General features: G+C 39.8%; 1 protein-coding gene across 22 annotated transcripts in view; it reads right to left on the bottom strand.

Annotated features, from left to right (window-relative positions):
• Positions 1-19,732, bottom strand: part of IL1RAPL2 (interleukin 1 receptor accessory protein like 2) — a 1,479,614-nt gene that overhangs the window by 1,223,782 nt on the left and 236,100 nt on the right. Inside the window, exon 10 of one of the 22 annotated variants that reach the window (XM_059883626.1) lies at positions 17,774-17,824. The exons of the other annotated variants lie outside the window; for them this stretch is intronic. The gene's annotated coding sequence lies outside the window, so the exon portion shown is untranslated. The remainder of the gene's footprint in view (positions 1-17,773; positions 17,825-19,732) is intronic. 22 annotated transcript variants of the gene reach the window in all.

The raw sequence follows: 19,732 nt of genomic DNA, 5'->3' as shown, positions 1-19,732 counted from the left end.
GTGATCTGAAAAGGGAAAAAAAGACACAAAAAGGGAAAACCAGGCTAGATCCCTAAGAAGGAAAAAAATATTATGAGACATAAAAGATAACAAGAAAACTTTATGAGATCACACAAGGTAAGAAAGACGAAAAAAAAAAGAAAGACGAACCAAAGAACACAATGGCCCTCAGATAAATCAGGAGAGAAAGCTGAGAGTTGGTGACTGAGGAAAGATGTTTTCCTGGTCTTTCTGAAAACATACAGGTGTGATAAGTTACTCAGAATAAAAGCCACTAGTGAAGGCAGGAGGATATGTCAGACCACAGGAAGGAAGAGCCCAGCTGAAAAGAGCATGAAAATTCTGAATGGATCATTTTAAAAAACTGGTAGATGTGAAGCCTTTGAGAGATCTCTGTTAGAAGTGTTCGAGCCTAGAATACATGGTGGAGACCAGGAAATTTACAAAAGGTTCATTTACTTTACCTGTGGCTCATTTACTCCCTGCAATCTGAAAAATGAACTCCTTTGTATGTTCTCCCATGTCCCTCCTGTACTCCTTTAGCACTTGGAACGAAGTGGAAAATGAAGTAGTTGCTTCAGATTTTAGGTAGCAACAAACATGCTTCTCTACAGAGCATGGAACAAATTATAACAATGCCCGTATGAATCAACCTCTGGGAAAATATGGAGAAATAGTAGGTGAAATGTAATTAATGAGTTTTGTAGTGTAACTTTTGGTACTCTCCCTAAAAAGACATGGACAGTGGATCTATATCAAGGATAATAACTTGAGCAAGAGTAAGAATTAGAATTCACCAATATCACTGATGAAGGGCCATGACAAATCTCAATCTAAATCTTACAAACAAAAGACAATTTAAATATTTAACTATCGTCATGAAAATACTGTTCTGATTGTTTAAAGGATTGTCATGTCTCTATTTTGTGTATAATTTTATGTATTGAGAAGTACAGTTACAACTCTGATCACAAAATCATTCAATACCAGGTGTTTTTTTTTTTTTTTTTTTTTGCTTTACATTTGCTTTTTGATCATATCCAAAGCTTTCAAGAGCTATACAAAGGCAGGGGAAAGTGGTATGAGAACCTCATCCCACTTGGTCAATATAACTAAAAGCAGCCAACCACTAATCAAATATCAATTAACAATTACCAATTATAATTCTGGATCAAGTTCTATTCTAGGCAGTGGAGATGTAGTGGTGAATGATATAGACAAAGCCCCTGCCTTTGATGAGTTTATGTTCTATTAAAGAAAGACAAGTAATAAACAAGAAAACATATAAATAGAAAGATGGTTTCCGATACGATGAGTATAGTGAAGAACATGATAAAGTGATAGAAAGACATGGCCATGGTGGTCAAGAAAGGTGGTGATACTGTAGGTGGGTTCTGAATGATGAAAAGGAAGCAACCACATTCTGATAGAACATTCCAAATACAGATGCAGAATGAGTTGGGAAGACAGTTGTTATTCTCCAGGAACATATTAGTAGACCCTCTATCTACTCTTCTTCTTGCTCCACTCTAGCCATACTGCATTTTTCACTTCTGTTGTGTAACTTTGAACATGACATTTCCCCTCCACACAACAACTCCTCCCATTCCCTTTGTTCATCCTCTCCTAGCCTTCAGGATTTGGGGTAAAGATGCCTTCCTAGAGTAGGCCTTCCCCAGTATTCATTGAATGATATTAGGATACATGCTAGACTTCCCATAGCACCCTGTACTTTCCTTTTATAACTCTCACCCTACATATGATTCACTCAATGTTTGCATTCCTTGCTTTGCTGTAAGTCCCATTGACCATGTATTAACGATTATCATCATTATTGTTATCATCATATCATCTGCCTTTTGATGATTTAAACATTCACCTGATGAAATCAGGAATCTGAGCTTAATAAGGTCCTCATGGTCCTATGATTAACTTAAAATGTACATAAAATGTTATTCACAGATGCTTTAAGGTTTAAATATAAATCTTTTCCACTTAGTAAATTGTATTCATTCTCATTTGTTTAGTATTAATATATTCATCATTCCACAAATTAAATTCACTGGAGTTACTTTTCCAAGATTTTGAAACTGTCTGACATAATCCAGGCTTCTCAAATTTAGAGGGCATCAGAATTACCAGTGTTATTGGTTAAAAATACATCACACTCATCATAGTTTTTGAACATCTTATACTGCCTATTGTTTTCCAATTTCAGGGTGCCAAATGAGTAAAATTTAACCAGAGATTCCTCAATTAAGGAGGGGTAGTTTTGAACTTTGATCACTTTTTAGCCATTAAAAGGTTCCAGGCTTAAAGATAAAATCGTTTTATGTGGCTAAGACTAAGGAATGGAGAGGGAAAAAAAAAAGTTTGTCCTTTCCTCCTCCTTGAGAATTCCAGACCCCTCTCTCCCCAGACTTTTTATCAATCTGCTTAGGAAGTGGCTCTCTCACCATCAATACAGTAAGTATATCTTATCACATATGATGTGAATGTTTCTTCCAGTGAACCTAGCAAAGAACACAGAATAGAGGAGTTGAAAATTCTTTCTAAGTCACTTTGGATTTTCCAAACTTTATGGCACAAGGTAAAATTTTAATATAGCAAAATTGGCTTGGAGTTCTGCAGAAAGTACTGGGTGCAGTTCAACTTGCAGTATGTTCTCTAATTTAAAAAGCCAATAATTGGAAGATGAAAAATAATGAATTCTATTACAGTGCTAATAGCTTGATGAGGGATTTGAGGTTTGTTTATGCACTTGGTATTGTTTTTCTAGACTTGCCTTCTGTCAGAAATCACTTTAAAGCAATAATAATGAGTGGATTGGAATGTGAGAAGCAAATTCAGATCTACATAAATACCCTACATTTAGCATGGATTTTTTTTCATTACATTTAATGTCTGATCCTAGAGCCTGAGTGTCCGTGGAATTTGTGCCCATAGCTCATAGGGGCTGTTTTACTCTGTTGGAACAGAGATGGGGATTTCTTCAGTACCTGATGATTCCAATCCTGAAAGCCAGGGTATCACTAAAGAGTGTAAAGGAAGTCACTCAGATTGAGAGAGCCAATTCCTATGCAGGTTGATAAGAAATCCGGGGTTCCCGAGGAGAAGAAAGGGGCCTGGGGCTCTTGAAGCAGGGATAGGGGTCTGGAATTCTCAAGGAGGAGGAAAGGACAAACATCTCTTTTTTTCTCCACATTCCTTAGTCTTAGTCACAGAAAACATTTTTTTTATTTAAGCTTGGAACTGATGATTACACAACAAACAACTCAGTTTAAACTCTGTACTAAGGATTACATAACAATAATGTATCCTGCTTGAGGAAAGTTTCTCCTTCCCGAAAACCTTCTGGCTAATCCTGTCATCTTAAAATGTAAATTATGGGAGTGGGTCTAGTAAGATCTTTTACAATCTTGAGACATTCTTTTGATTTATTGTAATAACTACTTTAAAAAGAATATAACTCCCTTGCTAACACTAGCAAGGGGTACACTCTCTGCCCCCCTTCTGATGTCTCTGTCAGAAGCTTTCTCTGTCCCTTTTTCACTTTAATAAAACTCTGCTACACAAAAGCTCTTGAGTGATCAAGCCTGGTCCCTGGTCCCGAAGCTAAATCTTCTTTGGAGATTACGAATCTGACATCATTCACTGTAAGCTATCAAGATGTGCAAGAACGATATGAAAACCCTTCCTTCTTATAAAGAAAAGGAATAATTCCATCTCACCATACTCTTTGCACCCAATTATGTTTTTAAGGGGTATATACAACAGCTCTTATCAAAGGTAAGATGGTTGTGTATTTTGAGAAATGTCCACAGTCACTTGCCACCAACTAAAGGGAGGAATAGCTTTGAAGAACACAAGCAGGAAGTGCCCAGCATTTAGCTGCAAGAAACGTCCATGCTTTGAAGTTGAACAGGAAACTGCAATATTATTATTATTCCAATATTATTGTCCAAATGAGGCATTTGCAATGCATTCTGAAGGAAGGAAGACTAAAGGGCTCTCTTTTTCAATAAATGTGTACAAGTGCATGTGCATATGTGCACATGCGCACACACACACTCAACAGATCTTCAGCAAAAAATGTTAAATGGATCTGGTTGTCTTTGGCTGTCAACTAACCTTTCTGTACTCACAACTCTCTTTCCATTTGGTGTCTTCCAGCATCCACTGCTTGCCTCTGCCACTTCCTCTCGCGCTGCCTCCTAAAGTGAATCCCCTCTAGGAAGCAGCCTAGGTACTGAACTGTTCCCTTCCCAACTCCCAAACCACATCGCATCCTCTGTTCTCCATCCTCTATTGCACATTATCAGAACCCTGCTCCTTATTTGAGCTAAGCTGACTCCCTCTCCCTCTCTCTCTCAAACCAGCTGCTGTGTTGTAAGCAGCACTATAAGCAGCACTGTAGGAAGAACCACATGTGAGGAACTGAAGGCTTCTGCTAACAGCCGCGTGAATGAGCTTGGAAGTATATCCTTAGCTGCAACTAATCTTTCAGATAACTGCAGCCCTAGATGACAGCTTCACTAAAACCTCTTGAGGGATCCAGACCCAGCTAAACCTCTCTTGAATTCCTGGCCCTCAGATATTGTGAGAAGACAAATACTTGTTGTTTTAAGATGCTAAATTTTGGGTAAATGTGTTGTACAGCAGTAGCTAACTAATAGAGCTCCCAAAACATCTCCTACCTTAGAATATCTCCCTACGGTGCCTAAAATTTTTGAAGTAGGTACTTAAATCTCAAAGACAGTATCCAATCACAAATGTTTGTTTATTTGAGGGAAGAGTTGAGTGGTACATTAAGGCACTATTGGCCATTAATACTTTTTATAAAATATGAACTGTGAATACGAATTATGAATCCAAAATATATTTTATCCACAAAGCTTTCTGAATAAGACTTGGGGAAATTGTTTGTTTTTATCTTCTTTGTTTTGCCTTATTTCAAGCCTTTTTAAAAGTTTTTGATTACATTAAAAGTAATGCTTGTTCACTGTAGAAAATTTGGAAAATATGATACCAGTCTAGATGTGACCATTCTTAATGAGAGCTAAGCAACAGATCAGATCAAATGTGGGAGTGAGAACTAAACACTAGTTTTCCCAAATTAATAGTTTTGTCTACAATACTGATTTCCAACCTATCAAATTCAATATCCTTTTTTTCTAACAAACATTTGTCATGTTCACTTTAATATTCCAAAATGAAATTCATAGATAATGTAATTCTGGTATACACATAATTGGAAAGAATACCATGCTACCCTAACTGGAATATAAAAAAGAAAGAGACAGTAATAAGAGACATGTATCTTAAGTAATAAGAGACATGTATCTTACGGCTTCCCAGGTGGCACAGTTGGTAAAGAATCTGCCTGCCAATGCAGGAGACACAAGAGGTGCACGTTCGATCCCTAGGTGGGGAAGATACCCTAGAGGCGGGCATGGCAGCTCACTCCAGTATTCTGGCCTGGAAAATTCCATGGACAGAGGAGCCTGGGGGGCTATAGTCCATGGGGTCGCAAAGAGCCAGAACAGACTGAGCACACTCACACGCACACACACACACCATGTGTCTTAATAAGTAAATATTTTGATGTGACAGCTATATATACAGATTGATATGGGACTACTGTATTAGTGTTTCAAACACTAAAAGCACTATGTAAACCAGCAGACAATGGAGTGACATCTTTAAACTAGTGAAAGAAAGATGTCAAAACGTAAGTCTATACCCAGCAAAAATATCTTTCAAAAATGAAAAATAAATAAAGACATCTTCAGACAAGAGCTGAGAGAATTCAGTGTCACTAGATATGAAGTACAAGAAATGTTGAAGGGAGTTATTCAGGAAAAAGGAGAACAATATCAGATGGACACTTGAATATATGAAAAAAGTGATAAATACCAGAAATGTTTTTTTAAAAAAGGTAAAAACTACAAAAAATATTGGCATCAGTAATAATTACCCAATATTGCAAGGTGAGTGCAACTTGCTAAGGGTATGTGGCCTTGATCAAGCTATTTAACTTCTCTGTCTTAGTTTCTTCATCTGTAAAATGGGAATACTATTTACTTTTTAGGTGGCTTTCTGAAGATTAGATAAGTTAACATATAATATGCTTGTAACAGTATCTGGCACTTACTAAGCTAGATGTGCTGTGCTGTGCTGTGCTTAGTCACTCAGTCATGTCTGACTCTTTGTGATCCCCTGGACTGTAGCCCACCAGGCTCCTCTGTCCATGGGGATTCTCCAGGCAAGAATACTGGAGTGGGTTGCCAAGCCTTCTTACAGAGGATCTTCCCAACTCAACAATTGAACTCAGGTCTCCCGCATTGCAGGCAGATTCTTTACTATCTCAGCCACCAAAGAAGCCCAAGAATTCTGGAGTGGGTAGCCTAACCCTTCCAAACCCAGATATCGAACCGGGGTCTCCTCTATTGCAGGCAGATTCTTTACCAGCTGAGCTACCAGGGAAGCCCACTAAGCTAGATAAATGATAGCTATTATTGTTATTATTGTTACTACTAGGGAAACCCCATTGTTACTAAAATCTTAAACAAAACAAAGTAAAATCTTCGTTCAATAAACAATTTCATTCCTAGAAAATTTCATATATATTAAAATTATGCAAAACATACTTCGTGATTACAAGTAAAACAGACTTGGACTCTAGGCTTGGATAATTTAAAGTATATTTTACACCTGCCTGAACACCTTGACTGACATTCAAAAGTTCTGTGGGACAAGGACAGAACAATTACTCATTGTGTGGAAATGTAACATATTCTCATTGCAAAGCATCTAATATCCCTAATGCTTCCTCTTACCCAGTAGCACCCTCAACATGTGACAGCCAAGAAAACAACCCCTTCTAGCAATGTAATCCTACTGAGAGTCCTAATCCAGGAGCAGGCTTAGGGACCATTACCTAAAGGCAATGGAACAGACAGCTGGTTTCCTGAAAGGACAGTTTTGCTACATTGCAAATGTAGTTATATCTCAACCTCAAATACTTAGTAGTTATGTGATCTTGGGATAATCTCTTAATCTCTCTGTGCCTCAATTTTTCATATGTAAAATGTGATTATAATGAGTCCTACCTTACATGGCTATGAGGATTAGCGATAATGTATGTACAGTACCTAGCAAAGTATTGGGTTGGCCAAAAAGTTCGTTTGGGTTTTCCATAACAGCTTATAGAAAAAACAAATGAACTTTTTGGCCAACCCAATATCTGACTCAAAATGAATAATAATAGTAGTTGTAGTTATTAACATCTTTGTAGGCTATTAGAGAAAGAATTAAGAAGAATCGACCATTGTGGCAGGACTACTTCAGTTCAGTTCAGTTCAGTTCAGTCGCTCAGTTGTGTCCGACTCTTTGCGACCCCATGAATCGCAGGACTACTAGTGCCCACCAAATATTCCAAGTACCCCCTTATATTTCCCAGTGCCCTTTTCAGTTAGGGTAGGGCCTTGTGATTGGTTCTGCCCAAGGAACAACAAGCAGAAGTGATGTGTCATTCATTTAGAGGGCTGAGTAGATAGGAGCAGGTGTGCTGGCTCCTTGTCTTTATTCTCCACATCAGCTTTGCATAAGAGAGAAATGAGAAATGAGCCCCTGATCAGTGCATCCCTATTTAACGGAGATTGAGGTACAAAGAATATAACATGGAACTGGCTTACATATGCAGTGATCTTTAGTCTCCTGTGTACTGTATAAAAGGCCATTGACAGAAACAAAAATTGTTTCCAAATTCACCACTGTATGCAATTTTTCTCATGAAATTGTATCTAATAAGTAGAAAAAATAACCCTGTTGAGACAAAGGTGCTAGGTGGTTGGTTAGGTTCATTCACTAACTAGGTGACTCTCTCACACACTCTACCATTTACTAGGAAATTCAGTTTCATGTCTTAGCAAAAGGACAAACTTATCCATAATGGACCTGAAGCATTAAAGTGTCAGTACAGCAAATGGTAAAACCAGGTATGTTAAAGATCTACTATGTACAAGTCACAGATAGTTATAGATCAAAGTGTATATTAGAGGTCATGTCATCTAATGCTTATACTTTATACATGAAGAAATTGAGGCCAAAGAATGGAAAAAGGATAACCCCAAGATGATCAAGGTAGATAATGACAGTCCTGGTGTCATAAACAAGGCCCCCTCCCTCCTAGATCAGCCATCTTTCCACTAATGTCCATGATTTCTGACATATGACCATCTAAATATGCATGGCCTTGTTACCCCTTTCTGTGGTACAGGTCCATGAAGTTCTATAAGAGGTAGAAACAGCACATCAGAATAAGATGAGAGAAAAGCCTGGGTGTCATTGAAATATTAGCAAAGCTAGTTAATAGCATATAAGTTTATATAGGAAAATAACATTCACACATCAAATCCCTATCCAAAAACCCACAAAATCATTCATCTCCACAAAACATCTGTGCTGTCCATGAAAATGGAGAAGGCAATGGCACCCCACTCCAGTACTCTTGCCTGGAAAATCCCATGGACGGAGGAGCCTGGTGGGCTGCTGTCCAGGGGGTCGCTAAGAGTCGGACACGACTGATCGACTTCACTTTCACTTTTCACCTTCATGCATTGGAGAAGGAAATGGCAACCCACTCCAGTGTTCTTGCCTGGAGAATCCCAGGGACGGGGGAGCCTGGTGGGCTGCCATCCATGGGGTCGCACAGAGTCGGACACGACTGAAGTGAATTAGCAGCAGCAGCGACAGCAGTCCATGGGGAAAAAAAAAAAAAGCATTTGGAGTTCTCTTTACCCAGAAAGGGATTTCAGAGAAGCATTTATCCTTGTTCCCTGTAACTTCCAAAGTGACTGGCTGGCAATAAAGATATAGCATATGGCTAGGGTTCAGAGTGGCACATACAAGGTGGGGCAGTGGTAAAGAATCCACCAGCCAATGCAGAAGATTCAAGAGACCTCTGTTCCATCCCTGGGTTGGGAAGATCCCTGGAAGAGGAAATGGCACCTAACTCTTATATTCTTGCCTGGAGAATCCCATGGACAGAGGAGCCTGGTGGGCTACAGTCCATAGGGCTGTAAAAAATCAGACACGACTGAGTGTGCCCACGAACATGCACACACACACACACACACAGTCCAGACTATGGCTTCTTAATGCACTGTGGGGACACTAGCTGGTTTTAAGAAGGAATAGTCCCAGTGTCTTGGCTTCCTAAGCCTTCAGTCTGACCATGTGACTGACCCAGCCTGACCATTTGGTTCCAGAAGCAGCAAAAAACAGAGGCTTTCTTTCACCCTTGAAGAGCTCACACCTCCAGCTAAGCCTCTCCATCTTCAGTGACAGCACCATGAAGAAGGGAAAACATCATTGGAATGGAATATGCCTTGATGTCAAAGTCCCTCTCAGTGGAAAAGCTCCTAGCTTTCTCTCCCCAGTACTACTGCCAGACTATGAACTAGTAAATCTCAGCACAAGCAGCTGAAGGCCACATGTGTCGCTGCCCTGTGTAGGCCTTGGGAGGAACATTTGTCATGTGTTACACACCAGGGGCTTAAATTACAGCATGCAGAGCTGAGGAGGATCCATTTACAACAACAAAAAAAGATTTTTTTTTCAAAAAGTTTCTTCTGTTAACTCTGGATATCATCTACACCTATAAATGGAATCTTCTTCCTTCTTCCTTGGTGGGAAGAGAGTGGTAGGCAGACAGGGTCTAGTGAATATACCTGCTGGAATGCCACCACTATACAGAACGCTGACAAGGCAAATCGTGGTGCATACTCAAGTGGGTTCTATCAAGTTTTCCAGTTGTCAGTGGCTTAAAGAAATCAGTAGTGAATTCCACCAAAACCCAAGAATGCATATCATCTGGGACTGCTGATTGGGATATATTTCAAGTTTGTTCATTGCCTGCATTTTTTATTGATTACTATTGCTGAGATTTTTTGTACTACCTAAAAGTGTCCACTCTTTGTTCTTTTTCCTAAAGAAAAAAAGTATATGAATATACACACAATAGATATGTATTATGTATTTCTACATGTGTTTGTGTGCATATTTATACATTCAGGCATGTACACACATACATATGTGGTTAAGTGTTGTCATTGGATGTGTATATAGTATTTATAGTCACTTTCAGAAGAGTTGCTATTTAAAGATCTGATCTCCCTTAAGCACAAAAACATTAAATAAGACCATAACAATTCATTCCACATTTCAATGCCCATGTTTTTCTGCACAAAACAACTCTCCATTTCCTGTTCCAGCAGCCCCAAGGTTTAGAGAGAATGCAGTTTAGGGGTAGAAAATGCTTTAGGACAGTGGTTCTTCAGCTTCTGAATCAAAATCCCCTTGTGAGTTTGTTAAAACACAGATTGCTAAACACACCCTAGTTTGATTCAGTAGGTCTAGTGGGAAGGAGGGTGCTAAGAGTTTGCATTTCTCACAAATTTTCAGGTGGCATTGATGCTGCTCGTCCAGGGACCACTTTGAAATGCTGGGCTTTGGGATCTGTAGTGAAGAGGCTTGACATTTTTTGATGCAAGCCTGCATGATTCTGACTCCATAGATCAAAAATGGCTCCCTGAGCACAGGACAAGAGAGAAAAATAAGACTTCTGTTTATGTGTGCCAATCTAAGGGCAAGGACTGTACAATTTTATACCATCTCTCTCCTACAACTCTGAGTTTGCACAGAATGGGGTAGCCTGCACTTGTGAAAAATGAAGGGGAAAATAAGGAATAACATGTAGTTAGCCAATCCATGTTTGCTAGACAATGATCTTTTGATTATGACAAAGGAGATGAAGGAGCAAAATGATGAATTTACCAGTTCACCTCTGCCCTAGAAAAAAATTGATCCTGTAGGTCTCAAACTTTAGTGTGAAAATTTAGATTTAGGAGTCTTCATCATACCTTGATGTGAATCTTGGCACACTGACGTAGGAATTATCACTTGAACGAGTGATTCTGGGCCATGTGGCATAAGGACCACACTTGGAGAAGAAATAATCTAACAGTAAAAAAGCAGAACACATAGGAAAGAGAACATAATCACGCTTAAAGAAAATCTAGAGGCAAGTGTCACTTCATGTAGTACAGACCACATACTCAGAGCTAGCTAACAAATTAAGTGATCAGAGTGATTTTTTTTCCTGAAAATAGCATTTAGGATTTTTAGAAAACGGGGTTTTGTTTAGTCAGGAAACTATCTTCAGCACTAAATGAGACACTGATAAATGGGTGAATTATCCAATGCTTTTAAATAAAGATTTACAGATTTTATTCAAAGTACTTGTATTGACTAACTACATCCACAATAGTGCCACTATTTACTCACTTTGCCCCATTTGAAAGACGAATAAATAGAAACCTAGAGACCACTTTGCCTACAGTCGCACAAGATAAGTGACTGAACTAAGATTAGAACTCAGGACTCAGTGCTGTCCGGAGACATGTCAGTGGTGGCAGGCTGAAGTCACAGGAAGAGACATGTGAAAAACACACTTCATGGTCTACTAAGTTTGCATCATTTGGGTTGCCACACCATGTTTTTGTGCTAGAAGCTCAAAAAACATGGTGTTGGTTAACAAGAACAAGAATAAACAAGTAGATTGCCTCTTGCATTTGTTGTAGCCACGTGTTCCGGGAAACAAACTCACTCAGAAGGACAATGCAGATAGCGCAGTGCAGTTTATTACACTGGTGGGCCCAAGGCAGAGTCTCCTCTTAGCCAAGGACTCTGGCCAGCTTTTGTGAAAACCTTATATACCCTAAGTGTACGTGCCCAAACCCACCTCCCCAAATTCCCTGAAACTAGTCTGAACAAAGGAAAAGAAAGATACAATCAAAGTTAACCTGTGATTCATATGCCTTAAGTCTAGGTAGTTAACAATAGACAATCATCAATAGGCCTGTGGTCACACCCCAATAAGCATAACAGAATTTATGATTCTATTCTGTTACACAGATAATTATGGTATTCTTTTAGGTGACGGGGAGTCTAGGTATGAGCCCTGGGACTCTTCCATCTGGGGGGGCTGGTTTTCCAGTTGGTATGCAATTTCCATAGATACTGGGCATATAGCTCAAAGTCCACAGTCCAACCCAAGATGGAGTCCTGCTTTCAAGATGGAGCCTGTTTTGTCTGTTTCCTCCTTCACACTGAGGTGTGTTTTGCCTTCTGGACTATCCTTCAAAATTCTCCAAGACTATAGTTATAAAAGCAATAAAAGTAGGGTAGGGAGGGAGGAGAGACAAGACACCACCCAGGGCCATTACTCTTGCTACTTGTATTATTATTGTTTTAGGAACACAATAGAAGACTCTGCTTTGCTATGAGCTTTTTTAAAAAAATCAGTTATTGGGGGAAATTAGCATAATCTGGTGTTCCCTTTCCTATTTGCAAATTGCATTTACCTGAAGCAGCTGTCCCTAATTATTACATACCCTCATGTATCTGAGATGGCCCTATCTATCTATATACAGTGAAGAGCTTTTGCTAAGTGAAAAAGCATTGAGGAAGGTAGACCAATCAAGGACCATATTTAAAGTGCTAGGACACAGTTGCTTTCTTGTTGGTTAGAACATGCAGGACCCTCTAAATTTAAGACCATGACACTGAGAGCTGGTCTCAAAGACCAGCCAACCACAGGAATTAGAATGCACAAAGGCACTGGTTAGAAGAATGCTGCTACTGCTGCTAAGCTGCTTCAGTCGTGTCCAACTCTGTGCGACCCCAGAGACAGCAGCCCACCAGGCTCCCCCGTTCCTGGGATTCTCCAGGCAAGAACACTGGAGTGAGTTGCCATGGCCTTCTCCAATGCATGAAAGTGAAAAGTGAAAGTGAAGTCGCCCAGTCGTGTCCGACTCCTAGAGACCCCATGGACTGCAGCCCACCAGGCTCCTCCGTCCATGGGATTTTCCAGGCGAGAGTACTGGAGTGGGGTGCCATTGCCTTCTCCGGGTTCGAAGAATAGAATGGTATAAATACCAAATGTCAGCTAGAGCCTGTAAATCTAACCGGATCCTTCCTATCTTACAGATCAGGTCAAATGGCATTGATTTCATCCATGTCTGCCCTCATGACACCTAAATCTCATTAGATGTGAAAAAAAAAAAAAAAAACCCTGTTCTCCAATTTCCTACCTAATTATTGGGGGAGAGAGAGACATTTTGGAATGGGTTCTCGTTGGTTGGCTTTTTGTATAATCTATTATCATTCCAACTTGTCAGAATACTTGTTGTTCTGTAGCATTTGGGTGAGGGGGGAGCTATAAATAAACAGAACTGTGAGAGTACAACCCGCTGTCAGCATGATTTGCAAGCCATCCCATTATAACAACACACTCTGAATTTTGCCTTATTACCTTCCATGTTCAGTAGCTGGCCTCTGCCCAAGGTTAGACTGAAATACCTTAGGTAATTGACATTTCACCTTTCATTTCTTCCAGCTCTTCTTGTTTTTCCCTCTATAGCAGAGAAAGGAGAGAAGAGCCTCACTTCACAAGGATACAAAGACAATTTTAATGAAAATAAGGGTGTTGGATTAAAAAAAAAAAAGATGCAGACACTATTTTTTGCCTATTGTAAAATAAAGCTCAGTATCAAAGACAGAAGCAGAGCAGTATATAAGTAACAAACTTTCAACAGAGCCCAATCTTTTAAAGCCAGTTATTCCTTCTGTTTCAAGATACATAAGTAATGAAACAGATCAAATCAGTATGAGTTTCTCCTTTCCTGACATACCTCAAACCTCTTCCTGGGCAAACAGTTCTTTGCAAACCAACATCAAACATTCCCTTCATTTGTGTCACACCCCTATATGTAGCCATGTGCAACTGTCTTGTCTGAACTTCTTGTTGTCTACAGACTTTAGTTAGCTTTGATTTTAAGCAAAAATCACAGTGGCCTTCCCTAGTCATAGCACCAGGATGCAGAGAAGTTGTTTTGGGAGGAGAAATGTATACCGTGTTTTCGACTGATTTCCAAGGAAAAGCCACTCTGCATTGCCGCCTCTTCCTTAATTTTCTCCTTCCAGCTTGCCCTTTCTACCATCATGGCAGGTGACATGAGTTTTAGAATAGAGAGAAAAATGAGAAAACCCCCTTTTTCTGATTTATTCCTACTACCTACTACCTACTACATGAAAATTACATTGCACAACTTCTCATACACTTATTTGAGAACAAATGAATTTGAGTTGACATGCCAGGATCAGATCTTGAGGTAGTGACCCTAGACCAGAATCCAGCTCATCTGTTTAACGGGTTTACTATTATTGCAAACAATAAAAAATAGCTATCATTTATTGATTACTTAACTGTTACAAAGCACTTTACATGTTTGATCTCATTTCATCTTCATTAATTGCATTCATCATCTGCATTTTGCAGTTTCAAAAACTAAGGCATTGAGAAGCTGTTTAATTTCTAATAGTGGAACTGAAACTTAAGACCTGATATGTATGAATGCAAAGCCTGTGCTTTTGATCACTACATTTTATTGCCACATATTTCAAATCAACTCTGCCAAGAGTTTAAAAGAGGAAACAGTTTTAAAATTGTTATTGTGCTTTTCTCCTTTGTCTTCTTGAGTACTTAACTTTCACCCTAGTCTGCCTGAGGTAATCATCTGCAGAGTTGATCGGTGTGAACAGCACAGACATTAGCATCTATGACAGAAAGAGAAGAAAAGAAGAGAAAGACAGGGCAATATTCACTTCTTACATACAAAATAGAATCATGCAGTAGGGCAACAGCCTTCAAGGCAGGCTTTTTGTCTTATGACAATAATAACAGTGTAATTCATAAGATTTTTACTATGGCCTAAATGTCTCTACTCTTCTTAATATCTTGTTAGGAATTATACACATACACACACAAATTGCATGTAATTCTATGTAAAAAAGTACATATATACTAATTCCTTTATTTCTTCCTTTATAAAGTCAAGGGTTAAGTTGAAAGGATCCAGATCATAGAGTGTCCCAGAAAAATAATCCATTTTCCTGTGACAGCTAAGCCAATTCTATGAGAGAAGCAGAATATAGTCTAGTGGGGGTGAAAGAATCTTTCCAGTCCTGGAAAATTGTGAGGGGAAGACAGGCAGAAAAGATAGATGAGTCTACAGGGAGAATCACAGTAACATAAGTAAGAGTAATTCTACTCCTCAACTGAAACTGGGAGGAGGCAATCTCATAGATAGAACATGAGCTCAGGTATTCTAATTACATGTCTACTGTGCTTCCCACTTTACCACAGCCAAATCACTAGGAGTATCAATTCCCACTAAACCAAAGGAGCATCAGTATGTTCCTATAAACTTAGAAACTGGTTTTCCAGCTTTTCTTTAAGTTGTCACAGAAGAGAATTTAAGCCTGAATGTCAAATCAATACCTTCTAAGGATATGCTGTATTATTTATTTGCTATATGACAAATTGAAGAATTTGCCATCTGCTTTACTTGGAGTCCTTTTCCAAAGGAGTAGGTAGGATAGTGTCATTGTTAAGAGAACATACAGGCTCTGGACTCAGACTGGCTTGTGATCAAGTCCTACTTTGCCACTCCCCAGCTGTGTGACCTTGAAAACATTACTTCACCTTCTTGGGCCTCAATTTCCTCATATGTTAAAATGGAGGGTCTTCCTGAGGACTAAATTGGATGATGCATGTTAAGTACATAGCAGAGGGCCTATAAAATGGTGTTAAAAAAAGAAACGACTGGCCCAGAATGGAGTCACCAGTGCTATGCCCTGCATCAGTCAACAAAGGCTTAATACCTAACTTAATTGCAGTTAAAACCACTCCTAAGAATGCAGTCTTAATCAATCAGTCTGGAATTTTCTGGTCAGTACTAATGAGGTAATCTTCCACATAGCCCACTTCTGGCCCCCATAAGTGAGTTGCTATTGCTGTTCAATTGCTAAGTCATATCCGACTCTTTGTGACCCCATGGACTGCAGCACACCAGACTCCTCTGTCCTTCAGTATCTTCCAGAGTTTGCTCAAATTCATGCCATCCAACCATCTCATCTTCTGTCACCCTCTTATCCTTCTGCCCTCAATCTTTCCCACCATTAGGGTCTTTTCCAATGAGTTGACTCTTTGCATCAGATGGCCAAAGTATTGGAGCTTCAGTATTCTTGCCTGGAGACTTCCATGGACAAAGGAGCCTGGTGGGCTACAGTCCATGGGGTCACAAAGAGTCAGACATGACTGAATGACTAACACTTTACTTTCATAAGTGGGTTACCTAAGCCTGAAAAGAATCCACTCTTTCTCCCCTTTCACCTATAAATGTCTTCTTTTTATATAGCCCCTCTGAGCTTCTTTCTACTTGCTAGATGGGATGCTGTCCAATTCATGAATCATTCAATAAAGCCAATTAGATGCTTACATTTTACTTGGCTGAATTTTTGTTATGTAACAGATTTGGTGGTAGTGACAGGAACTGAAGTAAACTTCTGATGGCATTTGGGGGCAACTAAAAACACTGCTGTGGTGCCCCTTTTTAATTCACTATCTTTCTCACCATCTCTGAGAGCCATGAGGAAGTTCCTGTCAGTTTTGAGCTCCACTCTCTTTGCACTGAACTCCCAATCTAATTGGTTTTCCTGTGCAGGGTGGATTGGCTTGAGCTGGCAGATGGCTTTCTCCAGAGCCCAACTGAGCTGACAGAGTTCTGCCCAGAGCCAAGCCCCTAGCCTTTTAGAATGCAATTCCCAAGATTCTGAGTGCAAAGCACCCAGCTCTTGATTCTATCTTAAGATCCAAGTGGAACTGTTAGTGGTGGTGTTCCCTATCCATGTGGAACACCCACTCCACAGTTCCCATTTATTGAGATCTGCTTGTTCAATGCTTTCCCCAGTCCAAGGTTTCACAGGAAGCATTGGTGTTGTACCTAGGACCTTCTCTTGGCCAAGACCCAGTAACATCAGTTACTGCCAATATATTGAGGTACACGTTTGTCTTGTTCTGTGTAAATTTATCAGAGATGGGATTTTTCATTTCTAAGGAGTCAAGTTCACCACCTTCTGGCACACCTTATTTTATGACTACAAGCTATATTCTCAGAAGTTATAAATACCTACCAAAACAGCAAAACCTTACTAAAAACAACCTAACATTATAATTACCATTATACGGATTGTTCCCAATTCAACAAGATCACTCATTAAAAAGTACAGTTGAAAGTAAGGGTTCTGAATTACACAAACAGAATGGGTTACCTATGCAAAAGCTTCCAAAAGGCTTCAGGATTCCAAAAATAGATTCACTGAAAGACCTGTTACAAAAGGCTAGTGAAAAATTAAAAACACAAGGGGTGCCTAAGACAAAAGACAGTAAGACTGATATGGCTCCTACTGCTCCCCTCTAGCCACCTTTTCCTGTGTATTCACATTTCACTAATTTTCTACCTGAACTGCTTTTCCTCTCTGAAGAGATTATTAAAGTCACCTTATAAAACTACCCAAGGTTGCAGATGAACCTTCTCAAGTACCTTTCATTCGTTGGTCCAAAACTGAACTAAGGGCCATAGTTAGAGAATTCCCGAAACACAGGGAGGATCCCCAAAACATTTTTGAAGGATTTAACAATCATACTGGGGACTATGACACCAGGATGCCAGATTTTTACCAGCCTGTGCACATGTTGATAGGACCTGATGAAGCCCCAAAGTGTATGCAGGAAACAAAATGGCAAATCTTGAAGGATAATATTTGACATCTTCAACCAGAGAAAGCTCACAAAATGGCAACTGACCTTTTACAAGCCATCTCTAGAGTCTTCCTTACTTGCACTGATTGGCCAATCCTTCAAACATGAAAACAAAAGAAGGATGAATATGTGGCAGATGTTAAAGCCCATTCAGAAACCCTCTTCTTATGATATTCTGGGTTTCACACATTAAATAGAGTCATCCAACCTGCCCTGGGTTGTATGCCCTGACAGCTCAGTGGTAAAAGAATCTGCCTGCCAATGTAGGAAACACAGGTTCAATCCCTGGGTTGGGAAGATCCCCTGGAGAAGTAAATGGCAACCCACTGTAGTATTCTCACCAGGGAAATGTCATGGACAGAGGAGCCTGGCATGCTATAATCCATGGGGTCACAAAAGAGTCAGACACAATTTAGTGACTAAATGACCTGCTCTAACTGCCCAATTTGTAAAGGGATTATCTCCTGAGGTTAGCAGGTTGATATAAAGGCAGAAAATATGATGCGAGGTCACTAGTCTGCCTGAACTTGTAACCATAGAGGAGCACTTTGAAAGGAAGATCCATTCAACTTATAACCTGCCTTCACTGATCGGGCTGCTTTAACTGTTACTACAAAAACTTGCATGTCTTCCAAGTATCATACAGCCTGAAAAATAAGAGGTTTACTTATATCGATTTTCAAGACCTTGGAGTCAGCTATCAAACTGCTTAAGACTGGCTATGATCACTAATACTCCAACTGGGCATGCAACAGTATCCACTGAGTGACCTCTTGACACCAGAACGCCAAAAATTCTACTTGCCAGGTCGCACAGTGGTAAAGAATCTGCCTGTCAATGCAGGAGACACAAGAGACACGAGTTAGATTCCTGGGTCAGGAAGATCCCCTGGAAGAGGAAATGGCAACCCACTTCAGTATTCTTCCCAAGAAAATTCCATGGACAGAGGAGCCTGGCAGGCTCCAGTCCATGGGGTTGCAAAGAGTTGGACATGACTGAGCGACCAAGAACAGCACACTCACAAATTTCTAAACATGCCTCCCATGAAGAAACCTGCAGTTTAGCTTGAGCAGAATGATTATCTGACCTTTTCCTTATTTCCAATCACCTTTGCCCACACTCTCCAGACTTCACCTTTATCACATAAATATTCCAAGCTCTACTACTTGAAAGACACAGACTTGAGATTCATTCTCCCATCTCTTCACTTTGCTGAATAAACCCTATCTCTGCTGCAAACTTCAGTGTCTCAGCATTTGGCTGGCTGCACTTCTAGCAAATGGATCTGTTTCTGGAATACTTGGAGCAAGATGGTAAACAAAAATCTGCCCAGGCATTGGCTTTTCATATAAAAGAGCTCCTAGGCTACAGACTTAAATAACACCTGAGTCCCCCACAGGGCAGTATTCTAGGGGACCACTATGAAAACAATGGCCCAAACATCAATGTTTCATTTGTAATCAACTGGGACACTTGATCAAAGATTATCCTTAATGATCCTAAGTACATTCTTCAGCTCAAGTGCCCCTATCGCTACCCCCAGGGGGCCTATATGGGGCCCCTGTCAGAGCTGACAGGACTTTAAGGGATTCTCAGGTAAACTGATGCTAGCAGTTTCCTTAAATAGCCAAGGGGAAATTAAAACTTGTTTTTAAATTATCTTGCCAAATTCTCTTTCAATTCTGGTTTCCTCAGTGTGTATGCCCAGCAGTGGGATTGCTGGGTTGTATGGTAGTTCTCTTCCCAGTTTTTTAAGGAATCTCCACACTGTTCTCCATAGTGGCTGTACCAGTTTGCATTCGTGAAAGAGGGTTCCCTTTTCTCCACATCCTCTCCAGCATTTGTTTGTAGACTTTTCGAAGATGACCATTCTGACCAGAGTGAGATGGTACCTCATTGTGGTTGATTTGCCTTTCTCTAATAATGAGTGATATTGAGCATCTTTTCATGTGTTTATTAGTCATATGTATGTCTTCTTTGGAGAAATGTCTGTTTAAGTCTTCT

This window comes from Bos taurus, chromosome X, assembly GCF_002263795.3.
Source record: "Bos taurus isolate L1 Dominette 01449 registration number 42190680 breed Hereford chromosome X, ARS-UCD2.0, whole genome shotgun sequence".
NCBI lineage: Eukaryota > Metazoa > Chordata > Mammalia > Artiodactyla > Bovidae > Bos > Bos taurus.
This window is presented reverse-complemented; position numbering and strand designations above follow the sequence as displayed.